General features: G+C 33.9%; 1 pseudogene; it reads left to right on the top strand.

Annotated features, from left to right (window-relative positions):
* Positions 1–547: 547 nt before the first annotated feature.
* LOC145689458 (macro domain-containing protein CT2219 pseudogene) lies at positions 548–1,288 on the top strand (annotated as a pseudogene).
* Positions 1,289–5,976: the final 4,688 nt, after the last annotated feature.

Raw genomic sequence — 5,976 nt, 5'->3', positions numbered from 1 at the left:
CATATTGAAGCACTATTGAAGAGGAAAGTGGATCCTAACAATCATGGTAGTTGGGTGGATCACGTGCCAGCCGTCACTTTTGCCCATAATATCACTGTGAACCATTCCACGTCATTTAGCCCATTTAAACTGTTACACGGAGTGGATCCTTATTTAGAACACCAGGCTATTATTAATGGACCGTGTGTACACAGTGTGAATCAAGAGCGTCTAGCCACTCTTGTTGACATTAGAGAACGGGATCAGGATAAACTTTTTAATCGATTTCGTACTTCAGAGAGATCTTACAACGGATCTTACGGATCAGAGACATCATGGATCCGTACAGTTCACGGAAGGACAGCGTGTATGGATTTTTGACCCTTCAAGACGGAGAGGTAATGCCAAAGCATTTTCAAGATTATTTTTTGGACCTGCTGTTATAGTACGAAAAGATTATGAAAATGCTTATTTTGTGAAATACAAAACTTCAAAGGGAAGAGAAAAAATTGAGTCGATTGCCATTACTAGACTTAAACCGTATTACCCGGATGTAACCCCAGAACCGATGACAGGCGAGGAAGAAGAAGAAGAAATACGTGACATGCAAGTGATAAATATTGCCAAAGATTATTCTGATAATAATATAGAGTTTAACCAGCTAACATTCACCACTGCACTCAGTGATCCCGTGGAAATTCAGCGAGTTGTGGATGTGTTGGAGCTTCCAACTTTAATGGATTCGTCTCAGAAATTCGCATACAAGAAGCCATTATATAGTTATAATGAGGACATTAACAAGAAAGTGAGTGTATATTATGGTAATATTGCGGATCTGAAGTGTGACGTCGTGGTTAATGCAGCGAATGAGACCCTTACTCCCTTGTCTGGAGTCGACGGAGCAATTCACAGAGGGGCAGGGAAGGAACTAGCTGAAGTTTGTAAAAAGCTAGGTTCGTTAAAACCTGGTGAAGCTAAGATCTCTTCGGCTTTTAATTTACCAGCGGAATATGTGTTATTCACTTGCGCGCCTAGAGATAATAATAAAAGAATTTTGCGACAATGTTACACGAATTGTCTACAACGCGCTTTGGAGAATAATTGTCGGACGATAGCGTTCCCTAATTTGGGAACTGGGAAATTCAATTTTGATAAGTTTCAGGCAATGAAGATTGCTTTATCCACGATTCGAAATGTTCTGGAAGCTAATTTGCAAGATTTCGATCGTATTGTGCTGTGTATTTTTGATAAAGAGAACCGGAAATTATATGAAAATAATATGTTTGCTTATTTCCCAGTGCGGATTTAAAAAAAAGGACAGTGATTAGTAGCGCATATATGAAGGTTAGTAGAGTTCTTACAGCTACTATACCTACATGTGATACTTATGAATTAGAAAAAAAAGAATTCACTAATGTTTCACGGCACTGTATTACGCACACACTCTCACTGATCACTAGTCTTCGGTTATATAGATCCTGGACGAGGAGCTTTCCTTTCACTTACCTGCAAAGGAAAAGAGAAACTTAACTTGGATATTTATTATACTTTGATTTGACGTTAGTTTATTTTCTATTCAGATCATAAGCTAAAAAAAAATAAAAAATATATATACCAATTATGACATTTTTATACTAGCTGGTCTAGTACTTATTTTATTTATTTATTTATTTATTTTGCAATTTTCATTATGACTATTTTACTCGAGTATAATTTCGTAGATCATGATCTATATCTATATATATATATATATATTACATATTGACCTAATTGTGTATTTTACCCTGGTCTGTGACGTTTGAATTTCGCCGAATTAAGACTTTAAAACTGCAGTTTTCCTATTTTTGACATTAGTTTTCTCTATTTTGACATTAATTTCCTGATTATGACGAATAATATTATTTTTTTATCCTAATTTAGTCAATATGCGCATTTTATGATATAAGTTTTGCTTAGTTGTGTTATTAATTACAATATATACCTGTTTGAGTATCAATTTTAGTGTTAGTTTTATTACAATTATGCCTTTATGACTGCTACGTTATGGTTTTTAAGTAATTTCAACATTTTATGAGAAGTATAGCAGTTTAATTTAATGTTACTAAGCTGAGTTATTTTGTTTGAATGCATTTATTTGCTTTACTATTTAATGAATCAAGTTACACTATGGTAGTTAAGATACATATATATATATGCATTGCATACGTTAACGCACTTGAATTTTATTTGAGTTTTGTTCTGAGTTTTATTTATATATTTTGGGTGTTATATGTGTGTTCGTCTGTATTTTTTACAGATGATCCTGGTTTTATCCATTGCCTTTGGTACTTCTGCCAATTTTGATGTGTCGATTTCAAGTGGATTTTTTTTAATGAGTTACATGGCCACATATTATACCAATATGCTATTCCCATCATGTTTAAAGTAAGTTTCACTTTTCCGCAATCCCTGCCTGCGTCTTCTTTATTTAAATCATTACACTGTGCCGATAATTCTTCGTATTCTATTCAGACATGCTCTTTAGCTCATAGTCTTGACGCATTACATTCACATATAGCGAGTAATTTTTTGAAAATTAATGAACCTTATAGATACCGAGAACGTTCGCGTTCTAAAAGAGGTATTGCTATTTTAGGGAATCTTTTTTCATTTTGTTGTAACGTGGCTACCCAAGGACAGTTATCGTCTTTTCAGAAGAAACAAGATAAAATAGAATCTACAGTAATTGAACTAAGACAACAGTTACTGAGGAATTCTGTGTATATTCAGAATGCGTCTGTTGAATTAACAAATTTCCAGGCGAAATTGGGTAAAAATTTTCAAAAGATGGAAGTTTTTTCTAAGACTTTGTTGGATCAATCTAAATTTTTGGCCAGGACCTTGGAAAATTTATCAAATAAGGACCAATTGGAAGTTTTTGCGATTTTGGGTGAATTATATCAGTTATCGATGCACATTTTGAAAGTATTAGAATTTCAGCGTTATCAAACGTCCATTCAAAGCTGCCGAGCAGGGAAGTTAGATCCCGTATTGGTGCCTTATGAAGTATTGCAAGCTCAGCTTCACATTTTACAGGAATCTATAACTAAACAACGTATGATTTTGGCTATTCCTGCTGAAGATATTGATATATATTATACTTTGAAATTACTTTCGTGCACTATTACTGATAATTACATTCTTGTGCATTTTAAAGTGCCACTTAGAGAACAAGATGTGCAATTTAAATTATTTTCAGTTAAGGCCATTCCATTTGGTTATCATAACCAAACATGTTCAATTAGTATTTCACCCAGTTATGTTATCTTTCAGGGTCATATTTTAGCCCTACCAATTACTGGATCAGACTTTTTGTCATGTAATTTGCAAGTTTCACCCTTATGTAAAATCCAATCACATGTTTCTGTGTCTTCTCATTTAGCGCAATGTTTATATAAAGGATATTTTGGTATAACTGTCCATGATATAATTTCATCTTGCTCTTATATTTGTCATGAGAATTCTCAAAGCCAATTGATGGAATTACAACCACATACTTATGTGTTAACTCATCCGCCTACTACGGTTCAATTAGTGACTGGTACTAATACTAAACTCATAGACATTACAGATAAAGCTAAGTATGGTTCGATTATGATTAAATTGCCTTGTGGTACGACATTAAGAGTTAATAGTCATTTATTTGCGAAAGCCGTCTTTCCTTGTTTTCAAACGGAATTAGTTACGCCGACTGTGGTGCATTTATTTCCGACTTTCTTGTCTGCCAATAGTTTTGTTCACCTTAATCTGAAATTTAAAACTCATGAAGTTTTCAATTCCTCAAATTTATTAAATCTCAATTGGCACTATTCTGTACCTCATCTAAATCTGTCTAGCTATTCTGTCGCTACTGTGGTTCCCTATACTCCAATTTATTATAGAGACAATTTTATTCCTATTTTTCTCGTGGTTTGGAATATTATTTTGACATTAGCCATAGGTTACTTATTATATAAACAAGGTTTTTTCTTTTGTACTCTTTGTATGAAAGGCGCTAGAGCGGAATCTATGTCTTTGGATCAAGATGTGTTGTGGATCATTGTTCATATTGTGGAAATTTTATTACTGTTGTTAGCAGTTTTTCTGTTATTTAAAATTTATAAGCGACGCCCCATGTTACGTCGAAATCCTAAAGTTTTTAGAAGTGCTAGCCTGCCTCCACCCCCTCCACCAACTACTAGTGAAAGCAATAGAACTAATGTTCATCCTTCGCCTTCAGTTTCTTATTTACATGACTATATAACGTATTATTGATATTTATTGGAACTTACTGCAACTTGGGATTAGGTACTATTATTAGAGAGATATTTATAGGCGTTGATATAATAACTTTGTATTAACATTGTACAGTTGTATTGCAACATATATAATTTTAAGAATTCGTAGTGGCATATGATGCATCAGTATTTTGATTATATTATTTGAAGGATATTGAGATTATAGTTACCTTTTGGAAACCCTTGGATGCATTGAAGCCTACGTTCCATTGCTGGATTCAAGTAGTATTTTTGGAAAGAGAAGAAAAATGTAGACGTGGAGTAGTATCATCTTTATTGTATATGCATATTTTGTATAGACTTTGAATTTAATGTGATTAGAAGAAACAAAGATATTTATTAATAGTAATACTACATAATTTGTATGCTACGACAGATCGTATTTTATTTACATTATAGACTGTGATTTTATTAGTGTTTAAACTTCTACCGCTGACTACGAACATACTTTTCACTTTCAATGCTTCGTCTGGACTTACTTTGCCTCTCTGATATGGATTACAATTGAGAAATCTACACCTCAGCCTTGCTATTGGACATGGAAGTTTCTCGCCTAGTGGATTTGACTTATTGTGATCTTCGATCCTGCCGACTGGTTGTTGTTACGTCGCCCCGAGCAGTATTTCTTACGTCGCCCCGAGCAGTGGTTTCACCTTGGATATTTCACCTGGACATCTTCACTTATAGGCCGCGTTAGGTTAGGAGTAGTTTGGTGGTGGTCTGTCGTGTCCTATTTTTCTTGTCGGCAAGTGCGAATATGGACCGCGATAAGTCCATTTCTACGGACACCGTGAAGATTAAATCCTTCATGGTTCAATTTTCTTAAGACTAATAGGACCACTCTTTGCCCCCCGGTTTTGTTCCGCCAACATTCTGTGCTATTCTATGGGTAGTTACCTAGTTATGCGTAAATTATTAAGCTTTGTCTTCCATTAGAGTGAGATCTAAATTAGAGACTTTACATTGTGGATTATTTATTTCATTCTATATTATAAAAAAAACTTTAGTGCAAGGCTGATTGTATTTCAATTAATTAATTTTTTTTTTGATTATTACTGCCCTTCGTTTGCTGTATACTGCTTATTAACTTTTGTTTCAGTAAGGAAGGTTAAACATAACAGAAATATTATCATTATTTTTCTTTTAAGTTTGCTTGTGCTTTACACATTTCATTACCGGGTTTGTTTCCGTTTACTTTGGCTTAGTTATTCGTTTATCCATATCAGTTTTTTCCCCCTACTTCAAGACTATACATATATTTATATTATAACTTTGTTTTTTGTTGTTGTTGTTGTATATTTGTAGGACTTACCTTTAAAATATCTTTATTTTGATTTTTCTCAGCACTTTTTTTAAAATCTTCTTTTGTTTTAGTTTCTCGTACTAGATGTATGGCGTCGCCACTTTCGCTTATTTGAGAACTTGTCGTCTGCCTGGATTTGTCGTCCGATACAGCCTATGCCATCTAGTGTTTTTTAATCTTAACTTCGCGGTCGTAACTAAGTATGTTTCGGTTTTTTTTTTTTGGTTGTTAATTTTGAATATTGAGAAAAAATTTGAATGTATACTTACATGTGTTTTTTAAGTTTCTTTTAGATGCCGATGATTGTTCTAGATCTTCCATGTATTCTGCTCTTAGACTCAATCATCTTGTTTGCGGGGAGGGCATGTTACGATACTA

The sequence above is a fragment of the Thermobia domestica genome, chromosome 7 (assembly GCF_964235325.1).
Source record: "Thermobia domestica chromosome 7, izTheDome1.hap1.1, whole genome shotgun sequence".
Taxonomy (NCBI): domain Eukaryota; kingdom Metazoa; phylum Arthropoda; class Insecta; order Zygentoma; family Lepismatidae; genus Thermobia; species Thermobia domestica.
This window is presented reverse-complemented; position numbering and strand designations above follow the sequence as displayed.